This window comes from Saccostrea echinata, unplaced genomic scaffold (assembly GCF_033153115.1).
Source record: "Saccostrea echinata isolate AGI-Se365-2 ecotype Australia unplaced genomic scaffold, CSIRO_AGI_Sech_v1 ptg000022l, whole genome shotgun sequence".
NCBI classification, from domain to species: Eukaryota; Metazoa; Mollusca; class Bivalvia; order Ostreida; family Ostreidae; genus Saccostrea; species Saccostrea echinata.
In genome coordinates, this window is record NW_026889771.1 from 11773639 (window position 1) to 11790097 (window position 16459).

The 16459-nt window shown below is 33.6% G+C and overlaps 1 protein-coding gene and 1 long non-coding RNA gene across 2 annotated transcripts in view; both read left to right on the top strand.

Annotated features, from left to right (window-relative positions):
* The window catches only part of LOC133190417 (receptor-type tyrosine-protein phosphatase kappa-like), a 164634-nt gene that overhangs the window by 25074 nt on the left and 123101 nt on the right, over positions 1-16459 (top strand). The gene's annotated exons all lie outside the window — the stretch shown is intronic.
* On the top strand, positions 416-1333 carry LOC133190424 (uncharacterized). Its single transcript, XR_009721591.1, has 3 exons — positions 416-580; positions 856-955; positions 1262-1333. It is a non-coding gene; the product is annotated as an uncharacterized LOC133190424 (long non-coding RNA).

The following is a 16459-nucleotide window of genomic DNA, read 5'->3' on the forward strand; positions in this document are numbered from 1 at the left end:
GAGGCATGATTAGTCATATTGACATTAAAGTATCCTCAGGTAGTGCAGATTCAGGTTTTGTTCACATCATGACTCCCGATAAAAGGGTGGGGCCACGATAGGCGATTAAGTTTTACAAGGAAATATATAGTGAATAAATCTTCTTAATATGAAGAACAACAGCACCATATAATGACTCAGGTGAGCGTTGTGGCCCATGGGCCTCTTGTTAATTATGTTATTGGATGCGAAATATTTTATACAGACCAGAAAACTGAGCAGTAATGAATAAGTGTCAATGAAAACGATTAATGTTAAATTAAAGCTGATCTACAGATAAAAATATATTTAAAACGCCACAAAAATCGGTGACGTTTGAAATAAAATCTTTAATTGAAATATTTTTTTAAATTTTTGTTTTAAGTCTTTACCCCTCATTAATACATGTTGGAGCAGTACGTATTCTTGCACGATGCCCTGGTTGAGGCTCTTACAGAAGGAAAAGGTGTTGTGACGGCCGTCGAGTTTCCTGAGTATTACAAATGTTTAAAACAACTATATCATTCTACTAAAAAAGAGTGGATTGTGGGAACAATTCCAGGTTGTAAAAATAATTTAGTATTTGTTAAATGCCGTAGAATATTGATGAACTCAAAGATAAAGAATGATCTAACTTTTTGTCATAAACCATGAATATCTCAAGATCAAGAGTGCCTTTCAATTTTTCCCTTTAAAACTACTTGCATTATCTTGAATTTGGGGGGGGGGGGTACATTTCTTTTTGTATATGTTTTATGAATATGTGTTTAATAGAAAATATGAGAGGGCAATTTTAAGTGCATTTTTTTCAATAAGATTAAAATCTTTCCTTTTCAGCTTATCAACAAACTATCGCCAGTTTTTGATGACAGAAATTTTCAAACAGCTAAACTCAAGGAGAATAGATGTAAAAATAGATATACCAATGCCTTTGCAAGTAGGTTCTATATGAAAGTCGGATACTATTGTTATGACATAATGTTTAAAATCAATCTTAGAAAATATAAGTGACAACAAAAGTGTTTTTGCAAAAATCTCTTATGTTCATTTGCTGAAAATGTTAATTTCATTCGTTGAGTCAAATTTAATCAACTAAAAAGAAACCCAAAATAAACAATGATTAAAAATTAACAAAAGAAGTGGACAAAATGAAAATAAAGCACGTTATTTGATAAACACACATATCTTTGAAAGTATAATTATCTGTAATTGTACGTGTATTTACGTCAAAATTGCATTGTAGGTGACAACTACCGGTATAGAACATTTATCTTAAGTGGTGACAATAATTACATTAATGCTATACAAACACCGGTAATTCTCTTTTCATTAATCCATTTCCTGTGAAAATCTCTAATTAATGCTTAATTTCACAATCCGATATATATTGACTCATTTATCAATTTTAATATCATTTCATAGCCAAAAAGTACTCTATTCACTTAAGCAAACAATACATCTGTACAATTAATAGAAGAATAAAATTAAAATGTACACTTGTTTAATAACTGTTTACGATATTTTGGAATTAAGACAAATTCAAGCTGATTTTAAATTAAGGACTACAAGCGTAGGAATTCATTTGCTCTCACACAAATGCCTTTGACCAACAAGGTCCAGGATTTCTGGTTTCTTGTCTTGGAACAAGATGTGTCCACAATAGTCATGATGAATTCTTTCAAGAATGATAAGGTAAAAAAAGTTCAGATTCCACTCGGAGTTTATTGATGATAAAAAAAACACAGATAGCTCTCTCATATTTTATCTAAATGGCAATTCACATCGCTTTCCAAATAAATTTGTGACAAGTTAAAAGTGTACGTTCAACACTGTTCTGTGTCGTCTGATCAGAGTATGGGAATCTACTGGCCAGTGGATAAAGACGAAGTGACATTTGGACCAATCACCGTCAAGCTTCTGGAGAGGGAGGCTGGGAACGCTCCCTATGGTGTTCTCAAAATGAAGGTGTTAAATGTCAAGGTAACCCTGAGAAGTTTGTATTGTGTACTTACTTGTACACTATAATAATTTCTTAATCCCACAGTAATGTAAGGTTTCATGTATATTAACATATTATTACAATTCCTTACTGAAAAAAAAAAAATTCTTCTCTTTCCTTTATTTTCTTCATGAAGTCTGAATCAGTGCTTGATTCTGATTAACTTAATATATCAGCAGTGGTTCGTTGTAAATTTGATCTGCCAATTTACAACATGTATTATTTTTTTGTATTTTATGTAGACCCAAGAAGAGAGAATTGTGAAACAGTTCTAGTGTAAGTTTTGGTCAGAAGATGCTGTCAGACCTGAAAGACCCGAGCCAATGCTAGAGATGATATAAGAAATAAGTGCTTGGCAGAAACAAGTCAATGACCCTGTTATTGTGGTTCATTGCATGTATGTTTCTTAGTAAACTTACATACCGATGATAGAAAAATGAATGCACGGCAGCTGTATGTAGAAACAACTCTGTTTTTATAGTTCATTGCATGTATTTCTTAGTAAACTTATAAAAGTTATAGATGTTACAGTGCGGTTGTTAAGTAAATCCCAAATGTTCTTTAGAATAGTCATTTATTTCTCAAATCAGATCGCTACAGGCATATAGTACGTATGTTTGAGAAAGCTAATAATCAAGATGCTATTTTTATCAAATCAATTTACACCATATGATTATTAGTCATATAAGTATTACATAGAAATATAATGTTTGTAATTAAACATCAACAAACCGACTTTTGAACTTTTAGAACTCTATGTTTTAGGAATGGGCCAAAGAATAGTGGTCTATTTTGTACAGTTGCCACCATCATTGAGAGACTGCGCACTGAACAGGAAGTCAGAGTTCTGCAGACGGTGATACAAATGAAAACTCGCGCTCTCAAATCGTGCCCAGCCTGGTATGTTGTCTGTCAGTCACTTCATTGGAACCCGAGGAATTTTCATTTGAATTAAATAATTGATTCATTTATGACATTTAATTGTTCTTTATACCATGATTGACATTTTTAAAATAACTTTATGATTGAACTCTGTTTAATTACATTTCATTATTTAATATTTCTTTTATTTTAGGAGCAGTTGGTTTTCTGTTATGTTGCTGTACAAACATATACTGATATGTCTAATACATATATGAATATATGAACTTACCTTAAACAAGTCCTGTCGAAATAATATGGAACCGCATCCTGTTTGTATTAAGGGTGTTCATATGAATGTCCATTTTTAGAGGGAAAAAATAAAATATGTAAATATAAAAATATAAAAGTATAAAAAGAATAGTTTATTTCTACATATTTGTATATATGCAGTATACAAAGAGTTTTTTAAAATTTTGAAATATCAAGAGAGACAACTGCATGATTTTTTAAGAATTGAATTTGAATTATTTGATTAGTCCGTTATTTTTATATTTATGCATTATATTTCCAATTTATTGTTTTAAATTGTATTTTCAAATATTGTGCATTTTTGATTGATCATCTTTCCTGTTCATTTAGATATATTTAGCTATATTTTTACAAATGACAAAATCATTTTCAAATGTAAATTTACATTATTATTAATTTCGATTACTGGAACTATAACTATTATCACTAACTTAAGTAGAAAAACAATTGCAATTTCAGAATCCCTGCTGATTTTTACACATTCGTATTGTGCATTTCATGAATTGAGTTTTTTTTTATTTGTACATTTCTTCAACAATAGCTATTCATCTCCAAAAGAATTCATTAAAGGCATCGACTTGGTTAAAGCTATTGATTAATTCTTGCTACATATAGTGCTGGAGTCATTTCCGTCAATTCTGAGACAACGCTGAGTATTGATCGTAACTCATTGTGTTCAAATGGAGTAAACAGAAAACATGGCGCATGGCAGTATTTCCCTTGGTACTGCTGTCCATTATAATTTTACAGTTAATTGATGCATCGCAAAATTTGCAATTTTGCTCCTTTTTCGGCAACAGGGGACCGAAACCTCAGTCAAATTTAAGGAATTGTACTTAGTTTCAGTTAAATTCATGCTGTATGCAGGAGGAAATTGATGCTACTTTTGGGAAAGTGAAACCATTAATCGGCGCTTCTGTAGCCTGTCAAAGATATACTAACTACCTTATGCGCACCCTACCAAAACAGATTTTACATGTTTGAAAGACTGACAGTGTGTGAAGAATTCTGTAACGATTGGTTTGAAGCTTGTGGGTCGGCCACACTGAAAGGCGTCGTTATTAAGGATTTATATAAAGGCGTCGTTATTAAGGATTTATATAATAAGATTTATTGATTTAACAATAAAGCCATTTATTTTAGCATTTAATCATTATTCTGTCTTAATTCCGGAAATTCTGTCCACAAATAGTGTACTTCCGTTTCCCTTCATCTGACAAAGCGATCAACCACGAAAAGCAGAAGAAATTTTTTTTTCCTTCAATCCAGAAGAATCGCAGGGCAAATCACCAAAATAATGCCGAAAATTAAAAAATCTAAACGGATTGCGGAAAAGAGGTTAAGAAGCGTAGAAAAGGTGAAAGACCAGCCTGTGAAAAGCACTGTCAACGGAGGCGAGGGCACCATGACCCAAACTGACTCTTGCCCAGTGGTGGAATCTCCAGAGGCGCTAAATGATCCTGGACAAGTAAAAGAAGCAGGTACAGTAAAATCCCTCGGAATATTGAATGAACATTCAGATGTCCCGAAGATGATTGTTAGTTATGAAAACCCGTTGGGGTTAAATGTGTCGCAAGAGGTAAAAACAAAATCATTAACGGTCAATATATCGACCTAGCAAAACTGCTAGTAAATGCAAATGATATTAAAAAAAACAAGCAATTGTCATGATAAATGGTGAGCTTCAAACAAACGATAAAAACATAAAAAAATCAACAATATACAGCAATGGACAGACGCGTTCATCATTTATTCAAACATATATTTAGAGGCCCATCCGACCAAGACTCTAGACTTGTTAAAGTATATGAAAGACGTTCGCTTAGCAGCAGCAAGGTCACCAGGTTTAGGGTTTATGGAGTATGATCAGCAATTCAGATTAAAAATGGCTAAAAATCCATCAGGAACCTGGGGGGGGGGGGGGGAGTTGACCCTGAGTTATGGTTACTATACATCACACCTAGCTCTAAATTCATGACTGCTGAGACGCAAAACCAGAGTCAGATTAGAAAATGTTATACATACAATTACCAAGGATCTTGTTTCAAGGCACCTTGTAGTTATGCCCATTTTTGTCTCAAATGCAATGCCCCACATCCAATAATATTTTGCTCAAAGAAAGAACAAAATCATTCTTCTAAAGATCATGCATTTCGAGGCCAAAATAACTACAGGGGCACACGAGGACAGTATCAAAATATGGGGGGGAAGAGGGGGATCCCAGTACAAATGGAATAGAGGAAGCAACTAATAACATCTGGAAGCTAGGCTATATCCCAATCAAAGTTCAAAATTTAAAACCACTTTTAAAAGGCTATCCAGAAAAGGGGGTTGCTAATCAATTATTAGAAGGTTTTCAGTTTGGTTTTAGAATTGGTTGTCAGGGTCCAAGATTAGGAGGCGAATCAAAAAATCTTAAATCAGTTCTGCAATTTCCAGATAAGGCAAAAGAAAAAAATAAATAGTGAAGTAAAATTAGGTAGAATTGCAGGCCCATTTTTTAACAAACCAATATCTAATTTCAAAATTTCACCAATAGGTATAGTTCCCAAATCAGAAGGAAGCTGGAGGTTAATAACACATCTTTCCTATCCAGAAAACAATAGTGTGAATCATTTTATAGATCCTTATGAATGCTCAGTAGCATACACCTCATTGGACCAGGTGTTGCAGCTAGGCAGTTGCTCGTTTAGGGAAAGGTACCTTCTTGGCAAAAATGGATATAAAATCAGCATTTAGATTAATGATAATAAATCCAGGAGACTTTGACTTGCTAGATTTTAAGTTTGAAGGAAGCTATTACATTGATAAATGTCTGCCAATGGGTTGTGTCATGTCATGTAAGTTGTTTGAAAAGTTTTCAACATTTTTACACTGGGAATTGCAGAGACGGGTTGGAATCGATACAATTTTTCATTATTTAGACGATTTCCTTTTTTTGGGCTCCTCAGGTTCTGAGAAGTGTGCTCGTTTGATGCAAGGGTTTAAAAATTTGTGCGAAGAAATTGGAGTTCCCATAGCACAAGAAAAAACAGTAGGCCCCTGTAAAAAAATTATTTTCTTGGGATTAGAAATAGATACACAGGAAATGGTGGTAAGAATACCAGAGGAAAAAGTCAAATATTAACAGCCTTACTTACAGCAACTTTGATTAAAAAATCACTCCAACTTCAAGAAATACAAAGTCTAGTTGGTAGCTTAAATTTTTTCAGCAAAGGGGTTCCAAATGCGAGGGCATTCAATAGGCGTTTTTATGAAGCCACCTGTGGAATAACAAAACCCCATCACCATATAAAATTAACTCAAGAATTTAAACAGGATGTACAGATGTGGTTGATATTTTTAGAAAGTTTTAATGGGGTTCGACTTATTCATGAAAGGGAGTGGCTAAGCAGTGATAATATTGAGCTGTTCACAGACAGCTCTGGAAATCCTGAGTTAGGTTGTGGGGCATACTGTCAAGGTCACTGGATTTCTGGCCATGGCCCCATGATTGGGACAGCTCAATTTTTAGAGAAATGTCATATCTAGAACTAGTACCGATACTATTGGCCATTTCTCTGTGGGGGAAAAATGTTTTTCAAACAAAAAAATCATTATGTATATAGACAATAGTGCATTAGTAACGATTGTCAACAGACAGTCTTCAAAATCAGTACGGATCATGATGCTGATAAGAAAAATGGTTCTTTTGCTTCTGAGGTACAATGTCATGTTTAAAGCTCAACATATAATAGGAAAACAAAATAATATAGCAGATTCTTTATCTCGTAAACAGTTTCATCGCTTCAGACAACTAGCACCAGGGGCAGACAAGTATCCAGAGAGTATACCAGAGGAATTTCTTGTTTTGATGTCGGAGAGGAAGTAAACAAATTACTGCAGCTTGCAACAGCACAAAATACACAACAGACGTACAAACAAGGGCTGACTTGTTTTGACGAATTTCGAGTGAATTTCAACTTTGAAAAGCTCTGGCCACCTACACTAGAGCAAATTGTTCATTTCATAGGCTACATGTCAGTGAAGGGTTTGGGGGAATCAACAGCAAGAACTTACATATCAGGAATTGCATTTTATCTCAAGCTTAATGATTACACAGATGTAACCCAGAATTTTATGGTTAAAAAGCTATTAAAAGGGTACAGGAGAAAGTCAAAGAAAAAAGATGGCAGATTACCAATAACTGTAAACATTTTAGAAAACATATTGAAAGTATTGCCTATTGTATGCATTAATGATTATGAAGCAAAACTGTTTGCAGCTGCTTACAGTGTGGCCTTTTTTGGGTATTTTAGAGTGGGTGAAATCACTGAAGGGAAAAAACAAACTGCAGGTCATGCTGTCCAGTATGAAAACCTTGAAATGTTAATTAATGAAAATATGATGAAAATTTATCTCCAGCACTCCAAAGCTGACCAAAGGGGAAAGGGGGCAACAATTGTTATAGAAAATAGTCAAGCAATGACCAGCATAAAGCCAGTGGATATTATGGCAAGCTACTTAAGAGTAAGACCTATCAAGCAAGGGAACTTGTTTTGTCATTTTTGGGGTCAAGCACTCACACGTATTCAGTTCACAACAGTTTTAAGCAAAGTTTTAAAGGCAGTAGGATTAGACAGTAGTAAATATAAATCATATTCATTCAGAATAGGGACAGCCACTAATTCGGCTATGTTAGGTATGTCTGAAGATCAAATCTGTAAAGCTGGTAGGTGGAAATCAAAATCTTACAAATTGTACATCAGAATCTAATGATTATGTTTGCTTTACCCTGAATTTGAAAATCATGATTGAGTAAAATGTTATTTCAGAGTTTCAGGTCTGGGTGGTGGGGTCCTCAATAGTCAAAAGAGCATTTGTTGCAGCCAGGAGTAGGCCAGGTGGAGTTTGCCTAGGACTTCAAAGGCTGAGTATAAATATGTGGTGGCAAGGAAAAGGGGGTATGGTATGGTCAGAGTTGTATAACAAAATAAAGTCCTTGTTGAAAGTAAATGACAGTCCACATTACATAATTTTACATTGTGGTGGTAATGACGTGGGTATCATCTCCTTGAGAATTCTTATTCAAATCATTAAAAGTATACTCTGGGGAAAATTCAATCATTATTACCCAATACAAAGATAATTTGGTCTCAGTAGCTACCAAGGAGAAACTGGAGATATTCAGAAAATATTGATGCAATGAACAAGACTTTGAAAAGGTTGAATAGCTCCATTGCAGCAGCAGTTGTAAAAAATGGGGGAGGTTACATCAAATATCAAGATATAAATTACAAGGATGCATTGCTTTTTGAAAATGATGGAGTTCATTTATCCCAAACAGGGAATGAAATTTATTTGAATACAATTTGTGCAGCAATTGAACAATTTAAATGTACAGGGATACTTGTTTATCCAAAAATCTATTAGTCACATAACTTAGGAGTGGCATGGTCCTGGCATTAGGAACTAACCACTTCCCCCACTTGGTGGCGGTGGCTGCAATGACCACGTGGTGCATGTGGCCATTTTCGTCATGTGGAAGATTGCGCGGGTTGTTCCTATCAAATTTTGTATACTAAATAAAGATGTACATTTTACATCACTTTACACTCATTTTGAAGTGTACATTTTTGTCTCAGGTTGCCGCTCTGCACCGGAATCTGAGTTTTTGAACTTTGTTTTCTGCATTTGTCTGCAATGACTGAATTTGGACATGTATGTATATATATATTTTTTTTCAAAATGTTTAATAATAAACTTGGAAAATTTTGTTATCTGGTGTTTTATCTTAGGAGGGCATGTTGGAAAAAGCTGGACTGGATTTATGGAGTTGACAATGGTCAGCTCCAATATTGGTGTATGATTCAGTCTACAAATAACAACGGGAAAGCATTCTGCAAAGGACGATCGTTCGAAGTTGATTCCTTTGCAAATGAAAGGTGTTATAACTTCGACCGCAAGTTGGACAAAACTAGCAGAGGGACTACATTGTTGGTTGAAGAGATGTTTACTTTTAGCGTATGTTTTGTATGGATTTTGAATAGATTGGTTTTCTGATGGGCTATAGACATTTTGACTTTACTAATAGTCTTGTTTTAATATTAGTTTGAAAGAAACTATTCTCAAGATTTTCTTTAAACCTCATTCACTAACACAAATTGGTCACAGCTATTCAGCTGTGTCACATCTTTCTGACTTAACTTTCACTGTGACCTTGACCTCAATATCTCTCATTTACCTCATCTTTAACAAAGAAGCAAAGCACATTTCTTTTCATGTTGCATTACAATGAACACTGAGCAGGGCATTCATGTACTGTGGACATGGTTTTAGTTTTCAATGATTGAAATATTTTGGTTTATTTTTCAGGAATTTGGCTCGATGAATTGATTGGGTGCTTAAGGTGTTTCACATAATTTAGTTCTGCATCCTCCTCTCTGTGAAGTATCTTACCAGACTCTATGCTAGGACAGCAATGTCCAAGTTTGTGAAAGTCAAGTGTACCTACTCTGCTGCATTATTAACAGCTGAAGATGCAGTCCATTATCTGAAAGACTTATACTTAGGTACATGTTATTGTTTATAATATTATAAAAAGGTTTATTATTCCAGTGCTCCTTTGGGCTATCACCGACTACTTGGCGAAATTTATCTGTAAAAAATGTACCTTAGTTTGCATAAATTCTAATTATATTTTCATATTTCAGAATAAGGGGAAGATTCTTTACATCTGAAAACTGACTTTGCCAACTACCACCAGATTCAAGGTCAACACATGTAAAACAAGACATGTTGCATTTTCTTGGTTGGGACCCTGGTCAACAGTGTCATTGTTATAAGAATTGTGTAGGATAAGGAATGTACTAAAAATATTGCACTGCTATAAATTTTTACTACGGTACCTTTATTCCAGAACCAAGAGAAAACTAGAAATTATGACAAACTATGTTGGTCTCTGTTCTGTTCAGTAATTGATATGACAATGTAAATCTGAGATAAATAAAGTGAAGGAGATTTTGTAAAAAAAAAATAATAATAAAATTTCAATTCAGTACCTTTTTAGTGCATGGACATACAAAATTTGGTAGTAAATTCCATACATGTGTAGTTCAGTGACATATAAAAATACACTTTCTGCATAATGTCTAATTTTTAATCATTCATTTGTAAAACATGATCATTTAAATATTGCAACAAGTAACCTGTGTATTTAAAATACTTATATTGTCAAAGGAATAAGTGAAGTACTCATTGCCATTGATTGCTCTCCAACTGATAAGTGTGTTTGTTTGTATGTTGTTAAATGTCCCTTTCGAGTATTTTTTACTCATATGGAGGTGCCACCACTTGCCAATGGAAAGCTGCAAATTTTGTCCTATGCTCGGCACTTAGGGCCATTGAGCAGGGAGGGATCTTTTTCATACCAGCACCTACTGTGACATGGGACCTCGGTTTGTACGGTCTCATCCAAAGGACCCGTCTCCACGTCCCACAGTGGGATTCGAACCCACGACTTTAGGATCAACTCCTTACTTCGGGACTCTAGAGCAGATGCTCTAACCACTGCGCCACGCAAATCTAGAGCATATGCTCTAAGCACTGCGCCACGCGGGCAACCTGATGAGTGTAAGAATTTTTTAAAACACATAAAGTGGTCAATTTCACTCTTAACCAATAACGAATCTACAAAATACAAAACTTCTGTCAGAAACATTGGGAGAACATAGACTTAAGTACATGTATATAATAGTTGAACAGGTGACAAAAGAATAATATTGAAGTTAAATTATGCAACTTCTTTCAAAAGAGGGACTTGCAAGTTAACAAGATGAACATAGTTGAAATATCTGTGAAAGTAAACCAAAAATGAAGTATTTCAGTATTTGATCCTTTCATTGGCACTTGGCAGTGATGTTGTGCACTGGCAATTTTAAAGCACAATGCAGCCTCTAGTTAAGTGAACTGACCTCTGAATAAAAGAAAAGCAGGTATATTTAGACACAGTCCTGATTCAGTAAATGATGAATCTTTCATCAGATACATGTAAGATAATTAAGGACTCCTGCACTGATTTTAGAATTTGAATCTCACTATGTAGGACTATGACATACATCTGATGTTGAGCCAGGATATATTAGCTTTGAGCAAAATGTTATGAAGTATGATGATTTATGTAAGAGATATGTAAGCCATTGCAAGCATATCTATATGTGCATGATGGAATGTCTTGTGTCATTTTAGTAGCATCTATCAAGGCTGTAGCTGATACAACTCTGCAGAAGATTGAGACAGTGATATTTTGCTTTTCAATTGACAGGAAAAAACAGGGGTTTTATCTGACTTCCTCAAACAAGTTACAACTCTCCATGTGAAGCATGCATGTACATTGTATATTTAAAAATGACTGGAAGGCTTACAAAAATCTGTGAGATAAGTTTAGGTCACATAGGTTTAAACATTGGGTTGCATCAAGTCGGTCATCAGTTTTAGCATCATGATTGCAGGTGACCAATCACCATATCTCATGTCAAACCTAATCAGCTGTCCCACTAAATGTGTAATACACTGAGAAAATCATATGAAAGTGATCGATGTATACAGTAGCTGCGAACTGAAGAAAAAAACATACAAAAGATAGAGTGTAGTTGACACTGTAATTAGATAAGCCTTAAACTTCTATATACTCTTCAAATTTATCATGAGTATATTCCAAATATAAAATTATGCTGGAAGTAATCACCCTAATTAATATGACAAGAAGATAATCTTTTTTGTGTTTTCATTATTACTAGACTACCGATCAGCTCTTTTACAGGAGAAGAAAACACTTGATGAACAGCTATTGTTTTTCTTTAAAAATATTAACATTTTCGATGATTCGAGGACTTCACTCTATTTATCATGCTAATTACATTTATATCTTCCTCACTGATATACCTGCATATATAATCCATATCTTATGTCTCTTTTCTTTGTATCAAAACGAGAGACTGATTGATAATTATTTTTTAACGCCGAGTCGGCAATATTTCGGCGATCAAAACGAAAGAAATGAAAGTCCAATTGATCTAGTATGCATCACCCCGCTACTTTCGTTATTTCCAACCAATGAAAATTGACCTAATTTAACTAGAACACTATTGCGTCATATTACCCAAAATGCAATTATTGCACATACATCACAAGATTATTGCATAAACATCACAAGATTATCGAATATACATCACAAGATTATAGAACATACATCACAAGATTTTGCATATACATCACAAGATATTGAACATACATTACAAGAGTTGAATATACATCACAAGATTTTGAATATACATCACAAGATTTTGCACATACATCACAAGATTATAAACACACATCACAAGAATTTGAATATACATCACAAGATATTGCACATACATCACAAGATTACAGAACATACATCACAAGATTTTGAATATACATAACAAGATATAGCACATACATCACAAGATTATAGAACATACATCACAAGATTTTGAATATACATAATAAGATATTGCATATACATTACAAGATTATAGAACATACATCACAAGATTTTGAATATACATAACAAGATTTTGCACATACATCACATGATTTTGAATACACATCACAAGATTTTGAACATACATCACAAGATTTTGAATATACATCACAAGATTTTGAACATACATCACAAGATTTTGAATATACATCACAAGATTATCGAATAAAGCAACGTTTTACACGCCATAATCCAGTAACAAATCTACCTGCGGGTGGAAAGATTTGTGTACCTTCTGCAAGAAGATTATTCACGATCATCACTGCCTTTTACCCGAGTTGTTTCGCCAGTTTATAATAAGAGTATAGAATTTTCCTGCGGTTGTTCCAAATGATTTTCCATCGAGTGCAGCTAGGGCAACCTTTCTAACTTTTTTCTCTTTGTTTATGCAGTACAAATTTTGCCATTGTAGGGCGATGTCCATTCTGTATTCTTCCCCATTCTGTGTACTCTATGGACACCATGTATACCCCAACATACGGGTTGTATACTATGTTGTACACGGGATGTATGCTCCTCAATGGCCCTATGTGTCAACTAAAGGTGTACAGAAGCCTTTCGCCGGTATATGGTGACGTCTAAGGAGACGACCATTTGATTCTGAAAGGAGGGAGGGGGGGGGCTGGCAAAAATTTTCAAGTCGGATTATTTGTGGTCATGCAAGACGATCAAGGACAGATTATTTGTTTTCAAGACGATCAAGGACAGATTATTTATTGTCTTCTTCTCTGAAAAAGGTTTCAGGGAATTAGCACTAGTCAAGGACAGATCATTTATTTTCTTGCCAGTCGAGAACATATTATTTATTTTCAAAATTTTCGAGGACAGATTATAATTTATTTACAACAATTGTTCTTAAATTGTTTAATGTGATCATAATTTGAATATTGTGAAAGTTATGTGAACATTTTCTTGCTATGTGGAGTTATCCTTCCTAGAACCTCTAAGATTGTCCATGAATTAAAACATATTTTCAAGGTCAGTCCAAATCAGTTTCACGATAAACGATATTGCAGGCAGTAGTATCGTTTTTTAAAGTGGGTGGGAGTTACGGGTGTGGGGAGGGGGCAGTCTGAAAATATATTGGACAACTTACTTGAAAATTTTACAAGAGAAAAAAGTACATTTTCTAAATAAAAGTTCTAAAGTCCTATTTCTTGGGGATGGGGTTGGTGGTGGTTAGATTTAAACTTTTTCAACATATAAATGGGACGTTTGAACTATATTGCAGCAAGAAAGTTGGAGTTTTATTCAGAATAAACAAGTAAATTGATGCACAGCATCAAAATGGCCACAAAGTTAAACATTTTAAAAAGTATTTTCACAAGTAAGCTTCCAATGAAAGCGCAAGATATTCAAAGCTGGAGTGATATTTTTATTTCAAACTTGTCTTCAGTCACGTGGGTCTTTTCTGCAGAATGTACTGCACGGCGCTGTAATGGACAACACAATAAGTGCGAAGTGTAGGAAAAAATTATCCATGTGTCATTTAAAAAATTTTTTCACTAGTTTTACCAACTTTTCATTTTTGAATTATTCATCATCACTTTTAACATTATAGTATTTATCATCCGCTAAAATCATATAACAATTGGCGTTTATATCTTACACATTCCCATGTTAGGGAGTATCCATTGTAAACCCTTTTTACTTATTAATAAAAAAATAATTATCTGATGAGAAATGAAAATGAAATTGATATATAACATCAACAATATAGACTTTGTGTAAAGCTAGTTTTAAATTTTTTTTTTCATAATTTAATACATGTTATCATTAACAATTTATTTACCGAATTAAAAAAAGAAACGTCTGAAGCTCATTTCCCCATGTGCACTTTCCAACACAATCACAAGTAGTTCGGCCGCTCCTGATGTCGATAATAACATAAAGTCATTTAATACAAGCAAAACAGATATACAGCTAATTGTGACTTTTCCTTATGCTATGGCGATAATAAGATATAGATGTAGTAAAATTGTTGTGCAGTTCTTTTCATTTAGTGACAACAAATTGTTTAGTTTAAACAGTTATAAAGTAAAGCATTTTCTCGGAAAAGATATACACCAGTTTTTGGCCAATGTAACATAAAACAGGTCGTATTAGATAATTGATTTCATAAGTATTTGTTTTTGAATGCACGAATTTGTCAATGTGATATAAATAAAAGCACTACAACTATATTATTTATAAGTGATAAAGTCAAACATTATTCATGTATATATTTTATGAAAAACTGATGTTATATATATATATATATATATATATATATATATATATATATATATATATATATATATATATATATATATATATATGTATGAATGTATGTATGTATGTATCATCTGTAACATTGTTTATATTTTCCTACCAGTTTAAGAAAAAGAACAAGGAAGAAATTTTAACTTTGTGTCATTTTGACACTGGCCTAACTTTAAGTAGCAAACTATACTTATTCATAGTTCGTGATGTCGTTAAACTGGACTTTATCTTGCTTCGTTTTATTTGTTGTCTTGGACGCTGTCTATCGTAAGTATCATTTCTTTGTGAGGGTAGGGATTTGGTATACGTTTCAATTATTTATAATACACACTGTATACTCTAAAATTACAAGTTCAAAAAGTAAATTTCATCAAAGTTGTAGTTCAAAGGTACTGCCTTTGGAGGGTAATTAACCATTTTTAACGAGTTGCAACGTATTTTAAGAGCAAGACCAGTTAAGTTTTCAAGAATCTCAAGACGAAAAAGGAATGCAGTAAACTACCTATAGCTTTTCTGAGGTTCTTCAATTGCATTATTTCGCCATGAAGCAGTCAGATCATTAAAACGACCATCGAATTTACGAATGCTGACGATAAATGAGGTTGTTGAAATTCCTGTCAATCAACTTATCTGTCAGTAGCCTGCATCGGTTTAAGAATTGATCGTACTCATAACATGCTCTTGAGTATCGAACAACTTGAGAGACATAAACACAAAATGCAGGTGAAAGCGAGATATTACTACATAAAATAGGGAAAGTTGATAATAGAAAAGCTGAAGTCATCTCAGTTGTACTAAATTTAGTTCTTAGCTGGCCTTTTTCTTCTGTAGTCAGAAAAAAATGCAAGTATGGCAGACTCTGAGGGGTCTTTTATTTCGAGTTCACTGGCAAAGATCGAGTCCACATATGAATGGAATAAGAAAAAACATCATTAATACCTCATTTTCTAGTTGAAGGCCGCAGCAAGTGTTTATATTCTCATGTGGAAGTTTTTGAATAAATTCTTATTCATAGGAATATAAACAAGAGGCCCAAGGGCCTCTAATTTAGAGGGTCCATAGAGTATAAAATAAACTGATGAATGAAGCTTTGTTGTCCGAAAGTAAGAGAAATAGGATGATCAGGATCAATGAAATAATTAGTCTAGTATTCAGTAACAACTCATAAATTAAGTTCTAATCTATTCCCAATATATATCACTAATCGCCATGAACTCAGTGCTTCTGTACTATTATTTAGCCCATATCATAACCTCTCACATTGGCCTCTCTTAGTCTTTGAAGGACAATTAATAAGATTAGTTCTTTTTTCCTCAATTTTATTTATCTATTAGTTACCTGATCTGCCTGTCATTAAAACTATAAAAGCACTTTTTCTATTATAAAATAAAAATTCTTGCATAATCCACATATTCTATTTACCTTTTAAATACACTGTACATTATTTACAGTGATTCATTATC